Source organism: Agelaius tricolor, unplaced genomic scaffold (assembly GCF_023055355.1).
Source record: "Agelaius tricolor isolate 1412-34295 unplaced genomic scaffold, bAgeTri1.0.p SCAF_8, whole genome shotgun sequence".
NCBI lineage: Eukaryota > Metazoa > Chordata > Aves > Passeriformes > Icteridae > Agelaius > Agelaius tricolor.
In genome coordinates, this window is record NW_027269268.1 from 36432724 (window position 1) to 36458018 (window position 25295).

The 25295-nt window shown below is 41.0% G+C and overlaps 1 protein-coding gene across 4 annotated transcripts in view; it reads right to left on the reverse strand.

Annotated features, from left to right (window-relative positions):
- The window catches only part of CRACD (capping protein inhibiting regulator of actin dynamics), a 129933-nt gene extending 108589 nt beyond the window's left edge, over positions 1-21344 (reverse strand). For 2 of the 4 annotated variants that reach the window (XM_071432331.1, XM_071432327.1), the window contains exon 1: positions 21184-21344. The gene's annotated coding sequence lies outside the window, so the exon portion shown is untranslated. Of the gene's footprint in view, positions 1-20524; positions 20543-20904; positions 21155-21183 lie in introns of those variants that run through there. The other 2 variants (XM_071432328.1, XM_071432330.1) reach the window with 2 other exon arrangements.
- Positions 21345-25295: the final 3951 nt, after the last annotated feature.

The following is a 25295-nucleotide window of genomic DNA, read 5'->3' on the forward strand; positions in this document are numbered from 1 at the left end:
GTGCTTTAGGAGGGGACCTCCAAGCTTTGCTGCTCCAGCATCTCTTCCCCAGTCAAAGCTGGAGATGAACCTCCTTGTTTCCCACAGTCAAACACCAGAGCAAAATGCTCTTCTTTGCCACACAGCCCTGGCAGCTGCATCTGCAAGATTCCACTCCTGAGCTGCAGGAGACTCATGGCTGAAATAATCACTGCAAGAGTTTCAATGTATAAAGAATGAACAACTTCATAAGGGCTGAATAATGGCAGCTAAGACAGGATTAAAATATATATTTAAAAGAAAGTAGTGTCATGTTAAGGTGACACTTTCAAAAAGACTCACATATAGGAACTGAGCTGAACTGTGTAGGACATTAAAAATTCGCACACAAAGTCGTTCTCTCTTTCATCTTCTCCAGTAACTCTACATTTCCTTCTTTACTTCCACACATCACTTCTCTTTAGCAGTTACTACAAACGTTTGACATGGATAATGTAAATTATAGAACTAGATTTTACATCACAGTATGAAGAAAAAACACATCTTTAAATTTTAGAACTTAATGTTCTAAATTACTATCAGTGAACAATCTCCTGATTTAACCAAAAGTGTATCCACACACTGGGTTCACATCTTCTGCTTTCTGAGTTTAAAAATATCACTAGAAAATCTGAAATGCACAGAAAAACCTAACTAAAGATTTGTTTCTCTGAACCTGCTGAAGACTTCTGTCCTACTCCTTTAAATACACAGAAAAACTTATTAGGACTTCCCCTGATAGAAGAAAAGTTGTCTTCATAAACATTTACCATGCTGAAATCAAGCCAGCAAAAATCCCAGAAACACATATCTGGGATAACTGGTTCATGATAAATGACTTCTGTTTCATACAAGGTGACAATTATGTAAAGTGGACACGAGGACATTCCCTATTCTCTGTCACATAAGCATGCATTTTCTACTGAATTCTGAGATGCCATGTTCACTGCAAAACAGACAGTATGCTTTCTTTTTCAAGAGTTCTTTTGTGGACAAACAGCCTATTAGTCTGCACTTGAAATGGAGCATTTTACAAAAGCAAAAAAACATCAAAAATCATCTCTCATTTATCTGGATAGAAAACTGACAATGTTGGTAAATTGCTGAGTAAGCTGATAACCTTTTAGAAAGCTCAGGCAAACAAAAGGTTTGAACAACCTTGCTGCCCACCAAGAACAAAAAAATCTTTTTTATATAGCACGTTTTTGATGCCTGTCCTGATATGCTACCCAAGCCTGAAGTCCATACAAGTGGCATTGTGACTCTGTCCTTAGGGTGACAGAATGCATTCATTTAGATTCCAGCTTGTCATACAGCACAGTCTCGTGCCCCAGAATGGCTTGATTTAGTCTGTTTCTAGTGCAGCACAATGGCTGCCTTCAACAACAAAACGTTGTTTTGTTTTTGAAAGCATATAATGTTTTCTGACATTATATTTTGTTAACTTGGTTTGCAAAGAGCCAACTTGAAATGATTGCTGTGGATGGAAAGCACACAGGACAAATGGGGCTGCTTGACAGCAAGCCTTCCCTTGAGAGTGGCTTACACACACACTCCAAATTTTGTAACGTGTCACATTTAATCTGTAATGTGCATAGCAAATCACTTGAGCACAAAAAATGTCATATAAAACCAGTAATGGCTTATGATGCAGGTTACAAAGTCTGCTGGTTATCCCCACAGTTTTGAAAGTTCTTCATTTGCAACGAGCTTCTGCGATTCATTTGTCACCTTGCACCATTTTCTTTGCATACCTTTGTCTTATTTATTGCATACATTAGATGGTTGTCTCAGGCATGAAAAAGTAAAAACAGAGTGTTTCAGTATTCTAGCAATGCTGGATACATAGGATCTGTAAAAAACATACTCCTTATACAATGCAGCATCACTAATCCATTGAATCCTGGGGACCATTCCAAATCTTTTCAGAGTAGATGGAGATCTTCAGAAATCAAGCTAAAGCACAGATGTTTGAATTTCAATACCAGGAAATCTTTGAGTGAAAAATAAATAAGTCACTGTTATTACCAATAAGATCCAATGCAAAGACTCACTAATCCTTAACATATGCCAGGACACTGTATTGGCAGGAAAATATGCCATACTTTATTATGAAGGTAGGAAGAGAAGATGCCAGTTTCTGCACAGAAATTGCTAAGAGTTTATGGCTTAAAGCTGATGCTCCAAGTTTTCTGCCTTAATCTAGATTTGCTTAGTCAACTGATTAATCCTTCAGCAAGACAAGAGAACACTTTCTAGGAAGTTGGTTTCTTTTTTGTTTCCTCTTTAGAGACAAAGTCAGCTTGAGGTCAGCATAGCTCAGATGATTTCTTGCTCCCAGGCATATCACTGAGACCTCTTTTTTTGTTTTAGACAATACATTAAAAATCTGGCTTGGACTGTCGTAACTAAGTCATCACTTCTTATAAGTCCTAGCAAGGAGCAGATCCCTCTTCATCTACCAGCCCAGAATTCTTGTCTGAGTCAAGCCTTGTTGTCTCCTGTACTGACCAGAGAGGGCTGCTGCTTTGCTGGTCTGGCCCAATGCAGTTCCAGCCTCACTGCTGACAGAGGCCGTGCTGGCACACTGGACACTACCAGAATAAACACATCATGCATATGAAACATGGGCATGTACAGGCACATACAAATACATAGCCTAAGATGCAAGAACATCTCCAGGATCCTCTCTGCTTTTATGTATGTCTCCAAGATACATTTAACTCCAGCTGCACACCACCAACAGATGACTTTGAGAAGCTGAAAAGCACAAAGGCATTAAACAACGTAACCAAATTTTCAAGGTTCCAGATGAAGCAGTACAGCTGTTGCTGCATATATTTTCACAGATAATCAAGCAGAAGAACAATAGTTAACTGCTTGGTCTAAAACTACACGTGCATAAAAGACAAAACTACAAAAAAGTCTTTTTGACTCTAACCTGGTTCTACATTTGTCAGATATGACCTGCCTGATATTCCTCATCTGTTCACTTAATGTCATGAGTCCTTTGCCATCCCCCACTAGGCATTAAATCACTTGTATTGCTTTTCTTGAATGTACACATAGATAAGATTTGTCTGCAAGAAAAGGAAAAAATAGGATAAACAGTGTATGTACTTTAAATTTTATGCAACCTCAATCAGTTACAAAACAACTTCAAGTATAAAAGAGAACAGAAATAAAAAATTATTCATGATACTTTTCAATTTAGTCAGTTTTAAAATATCTTCTCAGATCAAACTGTCACCCACTTTTCTGAAAGCTTTCTTCTGAAGCAGGAGAAGATAGATCTGGGTGAGTATTATTCTTCAGCAATTAGTAGGTGCAGAAAAAAACTGCACCACTTGCCTGAAAGACCAGACCTATTTCATGTGATAACCATTTCACTTTTCCTTTTTTTAATAAGGGTTGGCTTTTTTTCCAAGAAGCCTACCGCTATCCCACTGATGAAAAAAACCAAAATCAAAATAGTCTTCCTGGTTACATTATTAATGTGGGGAAAAAAGGGCAATGTTTAGAAAACAGCTCTTTATTCCCACACACATGCACAGGAGACTCCAGCCCTTCTGTATACAGCACATCCTAGAGTTCTGTATTATTCTGTATTTTCTAAAGCATTGGAAACCTCTTTTCTCACTGCCAAATGTCAGCAACCTCCACAATTACTCTTCCTTACTCCAGTACCTTAATCCCAGGCTCTTGTCAATGGGAGATGTGCCAGCTGAGAGAAAGCAGAGCACTGCCTTACAAGGGTAAGCAGGAAGAGGAGCATGCCTTCCAGTAACTGGGCACACAACGTGACCAGCCCCCACTGCCAGTGAGGTGTCCGTGGCTTTCAGTCCAGCCAAGGTCAGGGGCAAAGAGGACATACACCCTTTATGCTCCTGAAAGTAAATGGCTGGGCTAAACCTTCCACACAAGAGGAAAGGTTGCCATTTTGTAATGAATATGAACCGGCATAAAAACATCAAAGCCAACTCTAATAACTCAGAGAGGACCAGCAAATGAGGAGAGATTGAGACCATAAGTTGGAGGACCTGGCTACAGGACACAAAGCATCCCTCACACTGTTTCAGCTGCCCTGTCCAGACACCGGACAAGCAGAGAAAGGTTCTCTTTTTCTGATAGACCAGGACAGCCCATTGTGTGTTTGCTGTATTTCCTCTGCAGAATAATGATCTTCACTCAGAAGTGTTTTAATTGGACAGTGTGAACGATAGGTCCAAATTCCTTCATTGGTAGTTTCTCAATGGATCCAACACTTCTGATGATTAGCAGAGTGCTACCCAAAAGTGCCTGCACTGCCTTTGAGATAAGTCACTCATAACTGGGAGCAGCACAACTCAGCCAGCTGTGAACCCACAAGTGCATGTCCTCTCCTTAGAACAGTGCCCACAACCTGAGGCTGTGTAGAAATCACAGAATGATTAAGATAACAGGGGACCTCTGAGATTATCAAGTCCAACCTTGGACTGGTCACCACCTTTTCAACCAGACCATGGCATGGAGTGCCACATCCAGCTGTTTCTTGAACACCTCCCCAAATGGTGACTCCATCACCTCCCTGTGTGCAGTCCATTCCAACACTTAAGAACCCTTTCTGAAAATAAACTCTTCCTGATGTCCAACCTGAACCTCCCCTGGGGAGCTCAAAACCATTTCCTCTGTCCTATTGGACTCATCCTCTAGTCACTTGGGAGAAGGGGCCAACCCCCACCTGGCTACACTCTCAGGCACTTGTAGAGAGAAAAATGGTCTCCTCTGACCCTCCCTTCCTCCAAGATTAACAACCCCAGCTCCCTCAGTTACTCCCTGCCAACTTGGAGACCAGCTAGAGTTCACATTTAATTATAAGAAACTGCAAATAACCTGAAAGCTTTAATTATTGTGTTCCCTTTCCTAGCAGTGAAAACATAGTTTATATTGTGGGGGGAATATTTCTATATTGTTCCTTATTTTTCATTATGACAATAACCAGTGTGACACTATTGCTATATTCAACCGTTCATAATTAAAACACAGACAGATGTAGGAAGAAGATGCACAGAGCAAAAAAAACATCTGTTACTTTTGGGAAAAAGGGGGTAAAATCTGATTAGGTACAGTCTACTTGATTGTTTATGAACCTTGTCAGAAAAGATTTTCATATATTACAAAAGAAAAAAGCTTTGAGAGACAGATGTACCTAAACAGATGTGTGTATATATATATACTATATACACCCATGTCTTTTACAAGACACAGTAATTATGTAGGTGATCAGGAAAGTATTTGCAGAAAGCAATGATAACTAGTGCCTTTGGTGGACAGGTCTGTTATACCTTATTGTGACAATTATCTAAGACTACTAAAGCCAAGCCTGTGTCCTACATAGTGTATGTGACCTGAGAATGCTCTTTATGTCCTTCAGATATGAAAACAATCTGTAAAGGACTCATTGTAAATGTCTTTATGAATGGATCTGTAAGAGCATGTGAAATATTAAGATGCAAATTTAATAGTCCTTTAACATACATTAGAATTTGTAAAGAAAACATTATTCTCCATATTCTGTGTTATTTTCTACATATACTCTACACATAGAATTTTTTGTATTCTAATGTCTCCCTAAAAGACATTAGAATTTATAGAGAAAAATTCTTTTTCCTAAAGCAAAATATTCTTCCCTACCAATCTGCTATCTGATATAATAGTCATATGATATGGATGATCACTGGATGATCCTTAAGGTCCCTTTCAACCCAAACCATTCTATGATTCTATGGTCACAATGTGCTAGAGTTAGAAGTGTCAAATCCTTCTAGCATGTATTAAGCTATAATTTGTTAGAATATTAAAAAACCAATGTATTAAGTATGGTAATTAATGCATTAAATAATAGCAAAAATACAGGCAGTAGAGAGATAATCAATGAGTTGGATTTGCCTTAGGCACTACTTTATTACACTCTTTCAAGATGTTTTCACGTGAAGCAAAAGAATAAATAACTTACACAGCAAAAACATTTCATTTCATAACATGAACTAGTTTTGCATTCCTCCTCTAGACATGCTGCATAAAAACAAAGAAAATATCCCCTTTGTAAACAGATGTGTATTTCTATTGGCCTTGCTATTTACTGTGAAGTCTGCTGTGAGGCACAATGTTTATTTACACACTAAAGCACTGGGATGAACCTGAGTTTCACTGTCAGTCCCAGGGTTTCCTCCATCAGAAAACAATTTGGGTTTAGACCAACCCATTTCCCCAGACACAGAACAGATGTACACATTGAAAGTAGAAAATACTAATGAATAAGTTTGTATGGCAGAATTAATGACTGTTGATGAACATTAGTTCTTTAAATATTTAGAAAATAAGGAATATTTTACAAGGAAAATCAGGGATATTTACTTGTCTTTTCCTAAATTAAAAATAAAAAAAAATTTGAATATTTTGACAACAGAATCCCAAGGGAGATGTAAAATATTAGTGCTTGTAGGAGATAAAAGAAAAACAAGAATACCAATTATTTTTTGAGAAAAGTCCATGTCAAATATGACTAAATTGTACGAAAACCTAAAGAATGAGGCAGTATGTATAGCACATTGGCAACATCTTTGGCATTCCCTCATCAGAAAAAGGGAAAAGAATAAATTAGGCACAAGTTATAAGAATAACAGCAGCTTAGAAAAAGTACCATGGTCGGTCAAGTGGAGACAACATATTTGGCAGACAAGAAAGCAAATCTATGTGCAGCACAGTGCTGCTTCTCCTTTTAACCTTTTACAAAGTAACCAGAGCATTTTGTGGGGAGGATAAAAGCTGCTGGCCGGTGGAGTCATCCTCCCACAGAGGCATTCCCTCATGCCCGGCAGCACTTCACTGCCTCTCCATCAGCTGGGGACCCGCCACTGGGCCAGGGCTGTGAGGGGTCTGTGCAAGGACAGAAAGGGGTCTCACACTTTACTTTTATATCAGAATTGTTGCCATTTAAGTAAGAAAGCTGTCTTGTCATTTATTGTTGTTCACTTCTGCATTTCACCCATACATAAAATAAACATATAATTTATCAGGGGGATCCAGATTTAGCAGCACAGACCAAGAAATTACCTCAAGAATTACCTGAAGTGGCAACCTGCTGTTTTAAAGCCCAGTTTCTGTGCTTTCCTGCTGCTTTCTCCCCAGTCTGACCACACACACCAGATTACATGACTATCAACTGAACAAAAAGCCAGCATACTTCTTTATCTGTGGGAATGATGAAGGACCAAACAGACCACACAAAATTTATAGCCTCTTTCTTGTACATCATCCTGTGCAAGTGAGGTTGTCCTCCCTATTTTTAAAACCTACGAAGCAGCTGCAAGTTAATTTCTTTACTTCTGGCATTATTTTAATATCACTGATCAAGCAGCCTTCCAGATCTTGGCAACAGTTAAAAAAGCCCAGCAAAAAAATACCACGGAGCCAGAGCTCTGTCCAAGCACAAAATGTCTCTAACCAGTCATGAGGCTCTTGATAAAGAGTAAAATGAAAGGACAAAGTTGATGCCACTGTCACCCATGTCTAGGATCCACAAATGGAAGCTGCTGTACCCCACACCAGTAACAGGTCTGGTAGAAGATTTATGCAAAAGTAACAAAGAATAAAACACTACACTTTGCTGAAGTTCAAAGGCATAAGATATTCATTCTACTACTAAATCCAAAAATTCACAAAATGCAGTCACGTAAACCTATGGATTCACCACATCAGCATTTCAGCATATCAGTGACATTTCATTCCTGTTCTAAAAACCTTCATTTCATTCCTATTCTAACCTTCATCAGAAGTCAAGAGCTGACTACCCAACACCTGCAGTTGTTTGCAGCCATCTGTATCTGCTTCCCGCTTCACAGGGGATCTCTGGCAGTGTTTAACAGAAATATCAAAGGTAAACATCACTGGAATGTTTTTGAGGGCAATCTTTGAACAGTAAAAGAAGAAAAGAATTCACTTTCTGTTGGTTACCAGATACAGAAGATTACAAAGTGCCAACACATGGCATAATCAGTCTGTATTTTCTTGATTTAAATCACCCAATGAAAAGCCTGGAAACAGCTATTGAGGGTTTAATTGCTCTCCTTTTTTATTGAAACAGATTGGTTCCCATCTCCATATACCAAGATGTTAAAAAAAATTAAAGCTTCTTGAAGAAATTAATGTCTTCAGCTTCTTACCTCTCTAAGAAAAGTCTGACATCAGTTATCTTCCTACCCATATCCTGGTAACCACTGCACGATTCTAATCAATGTAGCTTATTACTTACCATGCAGCACCACTAAGTATTTTTGGTTTATTTTGAATATTATAAATTATTACAAGTTTAGGGCTTACTTATTGACATTCTATAGCTTGCTTATTGTAATTTCATAACTCATTGTAACAATGAGTTTTTTCTGCAACTTTGTAAGATAGTTTAGAAGAAAGGATCAAGCTGCCTTTTTTCTGCTGACTGACACCAAGAATGCAAGGTTCTACAAATGTAACTAAAGGGGCTTTAAAAAATCATGTTTGCACTCAGGAAAGGGCATAAAACAGGTACCCAAATGTTCTCTTTGTTTGCAGACTGATAGGTTAGCAAAAACTTCCGAGCTCAAAGTCACAGGAGAGAGCTGAAACTTGTAAGTGACAAGAGAGCAATGAGAAAGTGCAATTAATTGGGAGAAGAGCAAAGCTGGCACTGCAGTCCCCGCAGGCACGAGAGGCAGAGCAGAATTCAGCATGAGCTCCAGCCACGGAGCACAGAGCCCAGAGCAAACACACGCAAAGCAGCACACGTGAAGGTCACCAGATAACAGCCTGAATGATTAAACACAGCCAGAGCCCTTCCCTGCACCAGTCCCCAGGCAGCCTTGTCTTGCCTCCATTTGTAGGTTTACTTGTGAGGGTACAGCTGTCTATTCCTTTAAATATTGACAGCAGCCACCTTCCCCGCCGGATCAAATCTCAGATGTGAAACCACCGATGCTCTTCAAGACACAACAATAAACACGTACATAGAGGAGTAACTCATGCTCCCCAGGGGCTGAGCTGACTCCACCATGTCCTCATAGACCTCACTTTGAAGTGTGTCATACACACACACACTCCTTTTGCCTCTTTCCTCAAGCAAATCTGGCCCCACTCCAGTGAGCAAGTATAAAACCTTGCATGCACTGCTCCTGCTCCCATGCTGGAGAAATACGTGCCTGCTGAAATCCCTTCTCCCAGCACTGGCACCTTGGGATGGCAGTGCAGTGGGCTTGCTCTTTAAGTAGCTGCTGTAAGGCTAATATTTACACAAGGACTGCAGAAATTAGATTAGGCAGGCTACTGCTGGTCTATAAAATTATGATGCATTAAGTGGTTTCCCTAAATTGTTATTTGGGATAAAAATTAATTATATTGTGTATTACATTATATTCAACAACATACTTGTGAATTTATATGCACACACCATTACTGTGTTATATTTTAATAAACACATTATTCTATAATTCAATATCTCCTAATAATTACAACCACAAATGTAGGACCAAGTTTTACAAAACTGCTATTAGTGCCAGAATTCTTTCTGCACTTGTATCTTTCTTGAAGATAAAAAGAAAAAAAAAAAAAACAGGATTCTTGGGGAGTGGGAGTTATTTATTCATTTGGAAGAGAGAATTGAAGGGAATTAACATGATTCACAAAATGACAAAAAACAAAGCCAAGTCAAAGCATTTCCTATTATCCCCATTTTCCTTCTGTTTTATTGTGAATCAAGCAACTTCATTGTCTGAAAATGCTGAATTTACAGTATTCTAAAGCTTTAAATTATGAACTCAATATTTTATCCTAAACCATACAGCACTGCAAAGGTGAAATGAATATTAAAAAAAATATTTGTCAATAGATTTTTTGTTTGATTTTTTCCTCTCCCTACTAGAAATCAAGGTTGAGATTTGGGAGTTGTTTTAGGAATTATTTTTTTTTAAGCAAACTAGTCCAGTTCCCCTCGTATTCACTTAGAGCTACCTAATTTTTTTCAAAAACTCTTATTTTAACATTTTGTTGTAAAAAAATCCTAAATGTCTCAGTTTAGGTATTTAGTTCATCAACTGCTTTTCAAAAAAAAAGTAAGAATATTCATTATTTGGCTAACTCATTCTGAGGTTTGAAGCCTTTTGACAGGACAAGAAGACACAGACTCGAGCCATGCCAGGTTGGACATGTTTTCTCTCAAACAGTCATCAAGGATTGGAATGGGCTGCCCAGGGAGGCAGTGGAGTCACTGTCCCTGGAAGTGCTCAAGAGACAACTGGATGTGACACTTAGTGGCACGATCTAGGTGACGAGCCAGCAAACTGGCCACGGTGTTCCGTCAAAGATTGGCCTCAAGGACTTTCCAACTTGAATAATTCCATGACTCTATGGCCCAAATAAAGCAAATGCATTAGAGGAAGAGTAAAGTGAATTGCAGGCAGTGGCTATAAAGAACATAAGAAATCTTCTTGTCATGCTCTGCCCAAAAAAGGCAAAACACTCCACGAATGTACCCAATGGCATAAATACACAATATTGCACCCAAAACATCACTTATATCAACAATAACAATAATAATAATTTAAGAATTAACAGGTTAGAGAACTGAAAAACTGAAGCTGACCTAACAGGCAGTTGGACAACATTTTTTCTTCTTGTTCAGAAACAAAGGCTTGATTTATGCCACAGCAGCCATGCTCTGCTCTGCAGACCAAATGATTCATTTCCTCACAAACCTTTCTGCTGCAGTCAGTATTGTATCATCAGAATGCCATATGCAGGCTCTAGCCATGCAGAGCCAGTCACGGTTCTACAGTATAAGAACACCTAGAATTTATGGAACATATCTTTATCTCTATAAAAAACAAATATTAAATTATACTACTTATTATAACTCTCCAACTAAAGCAGGATCAAACTTAAGAATAACAGCTCCTAGCAGCTACATAACATGAAAAGGCAGCAGTACTACTCATGTGGGGAGCTTGCATTAGTGGTTTACATGTGGTAAAAGTAATGAAGGAAAATTTGTGCAAGCTACACAATAATCACAGTCATAACCAACAGCAGAGTCCATAGCACCACCTGTAAAGAACTGATTGCATGTACATAACAAGAGAGTCCTTGCTTGGGCTTTTGTGGATTTACTGCTGGACACCTGGACTCTGCCATGCATTAGAGAATACTGCTTTTGTTGCCATGGGCAACAAAGTTTTCCATAAACAAATGCACACGACAAATTTGATACCCAGTTTAGTCGTGTGCCTGGGCAAAACTGAGTTTGGTCCCTGGGAGAAATGGGGTTAGACACCTGTGGTCAGTTGTGCTCATGCCACAAATTTGTAGCAACACAAAAGAAAGCAAATCTCAGAGAGTCAAAGGTTCCCAAAGTTCAGAAGTCATCAGTGGAACAGACTGGTCATGGGGCCAAAAGACCTCCAAGGGAAGGGTTAACACTGCAGAGCAGACTGGAGGCAAGGAGGATATTTTTAACCCATCTGACAGAAGTAAATATGCGAGATTATAGCAAAAACATGGTCAGTAATATTTAGTGTCCAACTTAAAATATCTACACTTGCTTTTTTGAGACTACTTAATGCTATGTAGTTATTAACACATTTAAAATACAACTGTTAACTGCAGTCAGTTATAATGTTCAGCAATTCTATTAATTGGATTTGATTGAAATTATTAAAATTAGCTACAACTTCTAACTGAGGCACATAAAAAGTGGAGAATACAGAATTTAGGACCACATGAACTCAGGTTAGCTCAAGGGATGCAGAGGTACACAGAAAACACATAGAGATGGAAAGTCACTGCAGCAACAACTGGAGTTTCTTTAAGGTATATAGCCTTAGATTCGCATTCATGTATTCCATGTACATTTAAGAGACTAAAAGAACGGCTTGGGTAGAAAAGGACCCTAAAGATCACCTAGTTCCAGCCCCTCTGCCATGGGCAGGGACACCTTCCACTAGACCAGGTTGCTCAGAGTCCCATCCAAACTGACCTTGAACACTTCCAGGGATGGAGCATCCACAACTTCTCTGGGCAACCTGTTCCAGTGCTTCACCACTCTCACAGCAAAGATTTGTTTTCTAATATCTAAGTTAATCAGTCAGAAGCCATTCCCTTTTTCCTATCACTACATGCTCTTGTAAGAAGTGCCTCTCCATCTTTCTTGTAGCCTTCCTTCAGATGCTGTAAAGCCAAAATTAGGTCTCCCCAAAGACACCTCTTCTCCAGGATGAACAATCTCAATGGTCTCAGCCTTTCTTTGTATGAGAGCTGCTCTCTCCCTCTGGTCATCTCGGTGGCCCTCCACTAACTGGTCCATGTCCTTCCTGTGTTGGGGACCACAACTGCTTTGGATGCAGCCCAGGACATGTTTGGCTTTCTGGGCTGCGAGTGCCCATGGTTGGGTCATGTCCAGCCTCTCCTCCACCAACACACCCCCAAAGTCTCTCTCAGCAGAGCTGCTCTGGATCTGTTTATCCCCAGCCTGTGTTGATACCCAGGAATTGTGCTGACCCAGGTATAGCACCTTGTACTTGGGTGTGTTAAATTGTGTGAGATTCCCATGGGCCCCCTTGGAATGTCCTGGACCCTTTGGACAGCATCCTATCCTCCAGGTGTGTCAACAGCACCACTAAGCTTGGTGTCATCTGCAAATTTGCTGAGACTGCATTCCATCCTAGTGTGTACATCATCAATGAAGACAAATAGCACTGGCTCCCATATGGACCACTGAGAGTCACCACCGGTCACTGATGCCCATCAGGACTCTGGATTAAATGGTCCAACACATTCCTTATTCATCTAGCACTCCCCCCCTGAAAAAATCCATCTCTTCCCAGTCTAGATATTATGAGGGATCACATCAAAGGCTTTACAGACAAACTCTTCAGCAAAAAAAAACGTTTGACTGCAGTAGTGAAGGTTGTAGGAAACCAGAGAAATTACTAAATGTCTCAAACCAGCTGGAAAGCAGGAACTGCTGGGGCAACAGAGTCAGTTCTGTGTTTGTGGAACAATGCACTGCTCCACATCCCAACCCCACTGAACCTTAGTCAGCCTCTGGTCTGGTCCAAAACAGCAGCCTGACCTCATGGCCTGTGGTGAGCCCCAAAATGATGCCAGCCACATCCAAGAAACGCTAAAGCACAGCCTGGGGGAGGGCCCAGCAGACCAGGGCAGAAAAAAAGGACAGCAACACGTGCTGAGCTGGCACGATCCACTGGATCCTAGGGTGGTGATTTTACTCCTTTCTTTCTTTGTTTCTTTTCCAACTATATTGGAAACCAGACTAAAAAATACCAACCAATGCCTCAGTGCCTTGTTGTGTCTGGATAAGTTACAGTTCACCAAGTTAAAGTTAACTAAGTTTGTGAAGTGCCTTACTTTTTCTGGATGTTGTTTTAAAAATTGCCAAGTACATTATTCTACCAGAAAGTTCTAAAATTTGCAAGTAAAAATTTGCTGTCAAATTCCCTGAGAATTTTGTTCTTTCTCCCATGTATCACCCAGAGTGAATCAAATTACCTTCTGCTAAACCTGCTGAGTGAGCCAGGGCATTACAAAGGTGAGTTCTCAAACCAGACAAGCTGCAATTTGTAAATAAGCACAGCGCAGATAAAATGAGGCAAAATGCAGTCTATCAACCAATGCCATTGTCACAGTTCTGCGTGACAAAGAACAGCATTCGACATCTTGTCAGAGTCACAAAGGGGTCTTCAGCTTCTCTTTCATCCTGACAATATAGAATAGTCCCACAAAAACATCTGGGCTGAGAAAGAATCATTTCAGTGACCCTTCTGGCTTACAGCCCATCTGCCTCTTACTGGTGCAGCCTCTGTCTGGAAAGGCTCCTGAAGAGTGCCAGGAATGGGGAACTTTAAGGCATTAGCAATCTATCCTTTAACTGCTGGAAAGGGTTCAAGCAGGCAGGTGCATGAGGGGATGTACCTTGGGCCAAATGGAGCCTTCACATCTGAAGTAACAGTTGTGTGCTCCAAAGCTCACCTACATTGTTTTTTTCCGGCCTCCCATCCAAGGAAACACAATAACCCGAAGCACACAGTTTGTCAGATATCAGGTGTTGGTATCAGGCTACCAGATCCCAGCAACTCGTGACAGTGTTCAGCAGGCTGTGTGGGTGGCTGAAAGATTAATCTACTTGCCAGAAAAAACACAGCAGGGCTCTTTAGTACAACCCACCCTTGCGCTGTCAACAGGGGATGTTGGAACAGAGTGGTTGGGAAGAACATCAAAACCCACTTGTATGAGCTGAGGGTGTTCTGTCCTTCCTCCAAACACGAGCAGTGGATGAAGCAATGACTGCCAAAGCTTCAGGGCTGAGAGCAGTACGGCATGGTTCATCATCATAGCCCCCAGATGGGCCGGCGTAGGCTACTGCAAAATATCTACCAAGCCTGGAACAGGATCCGGAAAGGACAAAAAAATCAGCTTACTTTTTTCTTCCTCTTAGCATCTTACAACTCTGACAGCTCTGTGAAGTTCTGGCACTTCCTTTCTTTCACTTGTCAATCTCAAAAAAACCACAACAAACAAAAAAACCCAAGAAAACCAAAATAAATTGAAAAATGCTTCTTTTACATCTTTTGTTTTGCTCACCCACCTAAGACCACTATGGTACAGGATAGTCTCTACATTCCCAGCACTGATTGCTGGAGTAACACATGGTCACTCTCCATTTGAAAAGACCAAGAAATCATTTATGATGGGTCTCCTAAAGCACAAATGCTAAGATTTAGAAGACAATGTAACCTTAGGAAGAAAGACTCTGCAATAGTCTCTGTCACCCTGGTTTATAAGATTTTCTAAGCCTTCTGATGTTGACATTCTTGCAGTGAACTTTCTCACACACTTTCTGTAAATAACTCATTGTTTTGCATTGCTTTATGGAGGAGGAGAGAGTTGATAGACTGTTAGTTTGACCAGTGTCATTAGAGAGGTGTCACTGTCACCCTCCAATCTGCTGTCACTTTTATAAACCTATAAATATTGGAGTCAGAAAATACACTTCCCTTTTTTCCTTCACCTTGAGAACAGCGGTGTGCTTGTGTTCTTTCGTGTTCTATAGCGACAAGTCTCCAACATAACTTTCCCAGTCACTAATTTAATCTCCTTTGGCTCTTTGTTGTCTTCTTACTATGCCAATCCCAGTTTGCAATTATTAAGGCTTCTGGTATACTGGAGCCCCTGCCAGTAACCCAACTTCCCACCTACCAGTTCACTCTGTATCCTGCTCTTAAGTCCCAGTCACCTGTCCCCAAGCCTTATCTCCCCTTCACATCCATCACATCCCATGTTCATGTACTATCCTGCTGGCTGGGTTCCTTGTGACATCTGTACCCATGCCCCCTAACCTGCTCTTCCCTATGTCAGCTGGATCTCAGGCTCCTCCCAGGATCCCAGGGTACTTTCCTCCCTCACACTTCCTGCCCAAACACCAGCAGAGGAATCGCTATGAAAGGAGAGAGGAATGGATGTCAGAGCTGATCCAAATGAAGAGATCACAGCAAAGCTCTGAACTGCTCTGCTCAGAGCCCTGTTCACTCTGGAGACATCACATACAGACAAATGTGCCACATGCAGCACTGGTGAGGGAACAAGGTACAATCTGATCAACACCAGGGTGCACGGATGTTGAAAATTAAAGAGATTACAAGAGACCTCAAAGAGTAATCCGTTCCACCACACTGCTCCAGAAAGAATTCAACTACATTTATGTCATTCCTGATTAATACTCAAACAGTGTTTAATGATGCTAAAATCATGAAAATCCAAACTCAGTAATCCATTCTATTGCTTCAACCTCATTATTGCTGAGCCCACTACATATCATCTGGTTGGGAACAGGCATGGACAACATTGCCTCAACACCTTTGTGACATTAGAAAATTATCCTGTCTTGTTAACCATGACAGTCATCATTCTTTGAGCTGAAACAACTCCAGACATTTCAGCATTCATTCATAAGTCATATAGTCTAAATAGTTTAATTATTTTCATTTGTCTCCTCTGGATACCCTCCAATTCATACACTTTTTTGTTGAAGTGTGTAGCCTACCTGGACATGGTGTTACAGTTGAGGAGGACTTCTTGTGTCTTCCACGCTGTTGTCCTATCTTATGTATCACCATACAATGTTTGCTTTTATTGCAGCAGCAATTTGAGTAATCTACCATAAACTAAAGCTCTTCCAAAGAATTACTGCCCAATCCCTTCCTTATACAGTTCATAACTACAATATCTTTGTCCTATTGAAAACCTTAATTTTAATTCTGTCTCCAGCATAGCCACAGTCCCCCTTCAATTGCTACTGCAGATATAGGCAAGTACCCCTGAGGTCACTGTTAAAAATACTCTGTAGCACTGTTTGTTGAATAAACATGTAATCTCTCATTTTATTTGCTAAAATTTTCACAGGTATGTGAAAACTACAGGGTTGAAAGTGTATGAAAACTACAATAGTTTGTAGACTTAGTATTATAACTTTATTTGTAGACTAGCATTTTGTAGACTTAGGACAGAATAATTTGGGCAGGCTTTCATGAAGACAGTAAAAATGAAGATGAGACAAAAGGACACTGCCTTAGCAGGATCTGGAGCCTAGCTAAAAAACAGAACAGTACCATGTTTCTGAACTGTATTAGGATGTTTTAGCAAAGCAAAACAACTAATCTAATTCTTGATTAATTAATAATTACAATAAAAATTAACATGAGTCACAAATATGTGTGATGAGCTACAGAGCACAAGGCTAAAATTTGCCAAAGTTGTAAGCAAAAGAAAAGAGGTTCTACAACATGGAAGGCACTTTGGTTTTGTAGGCAGATGAATCCACTCAACCCAACTATCGCACATATGTGCCAACAGATACCTGATGATAATACAGATTCTCAGGGCTTCCTATCACTATTTTTCTCATCTGGTCCAAACTGTTCCACAGATCACTGTAATTGTATCTTTTTCTTTTTTTTTTTCCTGTGCTGAAGTTTCAAATGCAGCTTTCTCAAAAGCCACAGAGAAAGACAGCATGTTACTTTGAAGAAAATCAGCTTTCTTTGAAGAGCAACATGAAAGTCAGAATTTGGTATGGTTCATTTCACTTCAATTCTTTTCATCACACTCCCTCCACATTTCAACTTAACAGTAAACATAATCCTTAACGTGCAGCATCCTCCCACAGAAGCCTTACCACAAATCACTAGACTGAGGTGCTTCATGAAGCTGCCCAAGTCTGACAGCTGGCTTTCAAAACATGCTGAGTAATGAAAGAGATGGTCAAGCATGCCAGCAAAATGCACAGCAGTTTGCACTCCCAAACACTAAAGTGCGAGGAAAGTTTTTACTTATTTCCATCATTTTCCTCCTGTTATTTCTCAAGGCAACAGTGGAGAAGAAACTAAAGCTTTCACATGTGTTAGCATTAAAACAATAAGCCATTTCAAAGCAATGTTGGGATGTGAATTAAATGCACTAAAATCATCTGCATATGACAGTATTTTCTTAAATGGCCTTGTTAGAGGCATGAAACTTTTATTCCCATAATTTAGTACACGGCCTACATATATAAAGAGGAAACCAAACTATATTTAAAAATATATTGATGTACTTTACACCTTTGTAGTGGCATCTGAATCAGCTTCACTCCATGTGTGGCAAAACAGCACTGTAAGCCACTTACCCAGGATAATATGCAGCAAGATCTCTACATTTTTCTTCCCACCAAACTTAATTACCAAATCATTGTGATTTGGCTCATGCGATGCCCCAGTCTTGAACAGCATTAATTTAAAAATATTTGTTACAAGTCAATTTTATTTCTTTGTAAGGCTTCACCAATATAAGTGAAAATGCTGAATGTGAAGCAAGGGTAAATGCTGTGTTCTTCTGACAAAATATATTTTAGCTCATAAAGAGAGAAGTTGTGTAATGTAGAGAGTCAAAAGGAGTAAAAGTTCCTTTGCGAAATGATGGGGAAAAAATAAGAGTAAGGTCTACAAAACAACTGATTGTTCCTTAAAGGCAGAACTCATGGAGTCTCCATGGAAACAAACACAATTTTTATTCGTTACTAACTAATTTAAATAACAGATAAAAAAAATTTGTCCCCTCCAGTAGAAGCAGTAATGTAATTAAAGTTAACCCTGTAACTTTAGTTTGCCTTCTATCATACCACTTAACACCAATTAATTCTATTTTACATTGCACTTTATGCAACTTTATTATATCTTGTTCAAATACATTGGCTCGATGTCAAAATGCAGGTGTTTAGAGCATCTCAACATTTAAAGCATGCTGATGGCAGATATTATGCAACTACATCACCCTGAGTCTGTCGATTCCAAAAAATTTACTGTACTTTTCCAACATGCCAATAGTATGTTTACCCATTTTTGCCATGATTTTCTTATTTGGGCCTTTATGGAATATAAAGGCTGCATTGATTTTCTGGGAGGGGAAAAAAAATCCCTCTCAACAATCAGATTCAGCAATTTTCAAATATGAATAATTCAGAATATGAAAAAAAGTCTTGTCTCTTGGCTTGTGAGGACTAAAAGTCAAAACATAGTCATTCAAGCTAACACTGTCTATAAAAATTCTGTTTGTGTTAGATTTCATTCTAAAACAACAACCAAATATATTCATATTCATAAATTCATCATCACATTTCACTCAACACTTATTATGCCACGTGTTTCTTATTTAAAAAGAGCTTACCTGACACATTGACAATAGGAATACTGAAATAACTCTAAACTACATTAGTAACAGACTAATCTATTTTCAGTGACTGAGGTACCTGGCAAAACACTATTGAGAGTGACTAAGAGCCCAGGCAGAAGAAACTGCAAAAGTTATTTTTATTGCTGTAATCAGAAGTGTGAAACCAAAACGGCTGCTTTTTAGTATCTGTATTTAAAGTGAAATATTATTGCCAAACAGTATTTTTAGTATTTAATAAATTTTGTTAAGGTTTCAAGGAACCGTATGTTGAAAAAAAACCAAATGCCTTTCCATTTCACAAATGGAAATTTGTGAAATTTCTGAAATTGCCTGCATAACCTCACAAAACAACAAAATAAGACCTATAAAGGAATGAACTTTGAGGGGGATGTGGGAAAAAAAGAAAAAAGTCAATGTCTTAGCACAGGACCCAGCCAGCCATTCGTACTTCAGACCAACTGTGTTTGCAACCAGTGCACTTTTAAAAATTCTGTTATACAGTATATAAATAAAAAATATTTTCTTGTAAGTGTGAAGCAATTCTCTCTAAAATGTAGGATTGCCCAAGTGGGTATTTGAAAATGGCCCTTAATTTTAGAACAGAGTGCACTAAGACAAATTTTCCTGTTGGAGAAAAGTAGACCCAATACCAACCAGAAGCAACCTCTTTGCTATGTACCATATTTACTAACAAATATTTCCACAGTAGTTCTTGCAATTATTCAACTGGAGAACAAACAAATATACAAATCACTTTTATATAAAATTTCAATACACTTCACAATGTTCAATTCAAGCTAATTGCTGCAATGAAATATTCAACCCCAAACACAATGTCTAACCTGATAAACTGATAGCAGCCAAGGAAGGGTTGAATTTGTCTATTTGATGAATCCTTGAGCTGGATTCAAACCACCCAAAGAAAGTAATACACAGAACTGCTGGCTACTGCAGTATCAATGGCTTTGTTAAAGAAACTCATGATAACATTTACGCCTATTGATTAATGTTTTGGTACAGTTACAAGACTTAATCGCCTATGCAAGGTGCAAATAGATTTATTTCAGGGATGGGAGTTTACTGGGCATGCATTACTAAATACCAAATAAAAGTCAGTTCTGGCTCTAATTTATCATCTTTAATCTGTTAAAACATGTTACTGCTATCAGCTATCTTAAATAACACAGAGTCTAAGAAAAGAGCTCTTTTAATACCATAACGTCTAAGGTACATACAGAAAATGTGTTTGGGAAGATAACAAATTATATTATCTACATATCTATTATCAACAGAATATCTATTATTAGGCCTGTGGTTGCAAATTACTCTTCCCTTTCTCCATGGTCCCATCCCCCCAACAGCAGATCATTTTCAGTGCCATTATTGTCAGGCATATTAAATTTTCAGGATGCAGAGTTGTGGTTTCCAGGTCTCTATTTACTCCTTGAACTGTGTTTTAACTGGGCATTTTTACACTTAAAATTACAGAGCAGAGACGCAATAACAGTTTTACATCCTACAGCTACGGAGAGCCAGATTTGTAACTGACTAGTGGCAACACCAGCAAAATTAATTAAAAACCCCCAAACCGTCATTCATTAAAAATCCCCTCGTGACATAGAAAAGATGCGCGTAACACACATTTCTGCTGCTGAAACAGACGTTTTCTAACTGAGGCGATGGATTTCCCATGTGAATGGGATTACCTCTGCCTTACCTGCTCCAGCTGCTGGGAAAGGCAGAGGGACGCGGCCCCGCCGGGCGCGGAGCGGAGCCCGCTGGCTCCGGCAGCGCGGCGGCACTTGTGTGACAAATGGCTCACGGGAGCTTGAACAAAGCGATGCTGCTCGAGAGAAGCATCGCAGGGAACAAAGTCATCTCTTTGACAGCTCCTGCTTTTTTTTCAGTGAAGCTGAAACAATACAGGACTCCCCGGGAAACCGCTAACAAAGGGGAAGCAGAAGGAATCGGAGAGAACCAGCCCAGCCATTGAATTCCGCGGCAGCAGTGAAGTGACACCTTCTGAAAATCACCCGCACGCCTCCTTACACCTTCCACCGAACAAAGGGAGCCCAACAGCGGCAGGGAGCTACTTACGGGGGGGTTCTGGCAGTCCTCCCGGCGCAGCCTCCTGCCCCTGGGCTGCTCGCCGCTGGCGTTGCCGAGCCAAAGGGCACATGTAGCGCAGAGCGGGCAGCACAAAGCGGCAGGGACAGCCCCGCACGACAGCGGGCGGCTCCGCACGGCGAACGCTCCCGGGGCGGCGAGGCCGGGATGCGGAGCCCCGCGGGAGGCTGCGGAGCTCGGTCTGCGGCGAGGCTCCCTCCCGCTCCCGGCACCGCAGCGCGGGGGAAGGGGTGGGGCGCAGGGTCCTACCTGTGCTGCCTCTCCGCGCTGCCAGGAGGACGCGCCGGTGGCTGCTGCGGGCGCGGTGCCGCCCAGCCCGTCGGATGCCGCCCCCGCCGCGGCCGCCCCATGGCAGCGCGGCCGCCGCCGCTCACGGGCGCCCCGCAGCGCCGCGCCCCGGCCGCGCCCGCATCTCCGCCCGCATCCCGCAGCGAGCGGCGCTCGGCCCCTGCTGCCGGCCAGGAAAGGGTAACGCCGCGTCTGTCCGCATTCACCGGGAGCCAGCAGCGTTGCACTGCCCGAGGAGGAGAGGTCCGCAGCTCCAGATGCACCGCACTCTGAACCCCCTCTGGTTCTCTTCTCACAGCGAGACCGAAGTCTGAACCCAGCGCCTAGCCCGTGCTGTAGCTAGGCAAATACTTACCCCCTTAATTTACTGAAAAATAGGAAAAACTGCAAGAAACAAAACCAGAACCAACTGTCCCCCAGCACAGAAATCAGCCTCCCTTCTTTCTTATAGCCCTATACCCGGTATTTGTATCGGCTCTTCTGGGGCCCCACTCTTCCAGTTCAGCGCTCTACTGCAAGACTTTACCAGTGCTGGACAGCAGTTTCCTGAGTTTCCCAGGGTAAAAGCACATGCTGCTCTTAGTCCCATCCAGACTCTGCCACTTTTGGAACCAGCACTGGTCACACAATTCATGATCCTCCATCGCTGACACAGATGTGTTTTGTCAGCCAGCTCTCCAGATTCAGGTGGTCCCTGGAGAAAAAAGCCTCACAGCTTTAGATTTTGTCTGCTCCTTAATTTTTTGGTCCAGTCAAAAGTGGTCCTTCTGATATTCTTAAAAGAAAAGGTAAGATCCATGCTGGGTTGGACCAAAGAGCTATCTTCCTCTTTTCTTTTGTCTCTGACTGTGCCCAATACCAGGGGTGTTAAAGGAAGAATATAAGTTTAGGTGGGCTTTAACTGATATTCTCCCACTCCTTAGTGAGTTATTGCTCAGTGAATTCCTGCGTCCAAGTGATATTTGTGAGAAAAACTAGTCTATGACTCCAAATAAACACTAATTGCTAGAAATCACTTTTTCACCTGCAGTCTTCTAGAGAAGACTAATCATACCAGCCCTGGGAGGCACAGTCTGTTCAGTCCCATCACAACTAAAGCCACAGTCCACAGGGCACTGATAATTCAGAAGTTTAATGCACCAGGTCTATTTAGACGGCTGTTAGGTATATTGACTGCTACTTTTAACATTTAGTGTTACATATGTATATATGGATTTATATCCAAAATATATAGACACAAAGCACCTTGATTACCAGAGCTGAATTTGGTAGCAATCCTCCAAAAGATTCAGGGGTTTTGCTGTGTTTGGCTTTACTGCTCTCTGCAGCATTTGCACGTTTTTAAGAGGTAGAATTGGGTGGTAGAGAGAGAAAACTTTAAAAGTATCCACCAGAAAAGAGGTGAATCCAGCTTTTGCCAGTTCCTTCAGATCAATCAAATTGCTCAATTACATAAGACCTTTGTTGGCAAAGGTGAAACTTTTCACTTTCCTGGAGCAGGAAATAAGTATTTGGTTTTGTTTTTTTTTTTTCTTAAGAACCAACAATTTCTGGAAAGTGATGCAATCGCAGATCTCATTCATCAAATGAGGCTTCAGGCATGCATAGCTTTAGTAGTAAGTCTTGTTCTTTGAGTTTAGTATATCTTATTATAAAAATATTAAAAATCTAGAATTTCTGTGGAGAAACCCAAACCTTTCCAGGATGTGCCATGATCACTGGAAAAGACCCAGGTCCACTAGGTGGCACAAAGAGTCCATGTAAAAGCCAGCAGCAAGCCGGGAGTGCCTTTCCTTCCATTCGGCATCTTTATGGATTTATGCAAAGCAAATGGGTACAGATAAAGACTGCAGACACAGCTATAGTCCAGCAACCCACACATGTCTTTTCATAAAGACACATTCAGATGTCAGTGGGTTCCTCTGGACTAGAAGCTCAGTGAAAATCTCCCCGAAGAGCAGTATCTGCTGCTGCAGACCTTGACTGACTCACAGCTGAGTAACCATGCTGAAACTCATTTCTATGTTTGTATTCATGAAAATACAGCCATCCCTGCTCAGGAGCATTTAAACTGAGAAAAAGCTAACATAATTTCATTTCCCCCCCCCCCCCCCCCTCCATTTTCCATCATACCATTCTACTTATTTTAATTCCTGGGCTATCACCTTGAAATGGTAAAGGACATACAACACTGCTGGGGCAGCTCTGCTTGGATAATGTTGAGTTGGCAGCACACACAGGTGGGAGAGGCAACCACCATGATAAATTCTGAAAGTCACCCAAGTTCTAACATAAATACAACTAATACTGAGACAAAACAATGGCAATTATTTTTATACTTGTAATTTTTAAAATGTCAAAGATCATAATTTAGATAATAAGTGCCAATTTCACCACAGCTGGGCAAACACTTCCCTGATCACACCGTGGGGAATTGTAGGAAAGTTTCCTACAGCCCCAGGGTTGTTACCCCTTTGAAGACTGCCTAGTGCAACAAACCCTTGCTCAAAACAGTGTCACCTACAGCTGTCCAGGACTGTTTCTGAGTGGGTTTTGAATACCTCTGTGGAGGAGACTCCATAATTTCTCTGAGCAGCCTGTTGCACTGCTCAATCACCTCCATAGGAAAAAAAAAAAAAAAACAACCCTGATATTTCACTCGAATTCCCTGTATTTCAATTTGCGCTCAGTCTTGTACCTCCCCCTCTCCCAACCAAGAGGAAATGTTTTACTCCCACCCACTGTTACACATGGAGATGCTCCCCTCCTTGAGCCTTCTTTTCTCAAGCCTCACCAGCCCCAGCTTGCTCAGACTGTCCTCATGTGAGAGATGCCCCAACCCCTTAATCATCTTTGGGCTGTCTGCTGCACTTCCCAAGAACAGCCATGTCCATGTTGTCTTGGGAGCCTGCTGGAAGACTCTGTATGCTAGGAGTTGGTTACCTTGGGCAGGCCATGTCTGCAGCCCAGCATTGTCATCTTATTGCAAAAGTCCCCTACCTTCTTGGTGATTTCTCACGCGCAGCTCCCTGCAGTACTGATTCATTCTTCTTCGTGACAGCCAACAAACTCTATCTCTCTCCTCACCCAGCTAACCCACTCTTTTGTACCACTTGTCTTCTTATTGGACACAGCTGTGGCCTGTTAAGGGCAGGCCTGTTCCTAATCTTTGGTGATTAGCACAGCTGCAACTCCTCAGGTGTGAGACTACCTTCTGCACTATCTTAATTTTCTTACATTCTATCACCCCACAGCCCAAATGTGAGCAGGGGCTGCCACTGTGCAGGGGATCTGCTGGAGCCCCCTGTGCCAGGCCAGCTGCTGTGCTGGGGCAGGGATAACCCTGCAGCCTGATGGAGATGCATGGGTTGGTTCTCTGCCTCTGTGGCCAAAGCCCTGTGGTAGCAGTGCAGCCCCTGGCACCATTCAGCTGTTGCTGATCAGTGCTCTCACAGCATCAGGGCTCTCTCTCCCCACACCATTTACAGTGCAGCAGGGATGGTAAGGCTTCAGCTCCAGGAATTAATATTACTGCAGCTACTATGATCTTTGTGCGGCCTATGAAGGGTCAGAGGATGAAATGAAACTGGAATATCTTTTTATACAAAGTTGCAAGACTAGAGTACCAAAGCCACACACCCCTGGTTTCTTACACTGCTGGCAAAGACAAAGAAGTATAAAGTTCTCTCCCAAGGAATGATCTAAGCCCCCCAAAATCTGCAGGTTTCATTAAGGAATAACAGCATTTGCCTAGGTCAGGCTGCCATATATATGTCAATTTCTGTATAAAACATTTTAAAATGGAAGAAATGGAAGACTGAATCTCTCATCTTAGCTTTTTTTTTTTTTTTAATTAGCAACACACAGGAATATCAGTGTTTCTCATATTGAGAGTGACAAAAAAAGAACAAATTTGGCTTCCCAACTGAACCCTAGAATTATTTACTTATCTTTAGGTTAATTACCTAAATTTTAGGGACATAATGTAAAACACAAAAACCCAAAAACCAATTAATTTTAAGGATTTCTCAAAACCATGTTATGATGTTTAGTTGAGAAATTCAGGTTTTAAT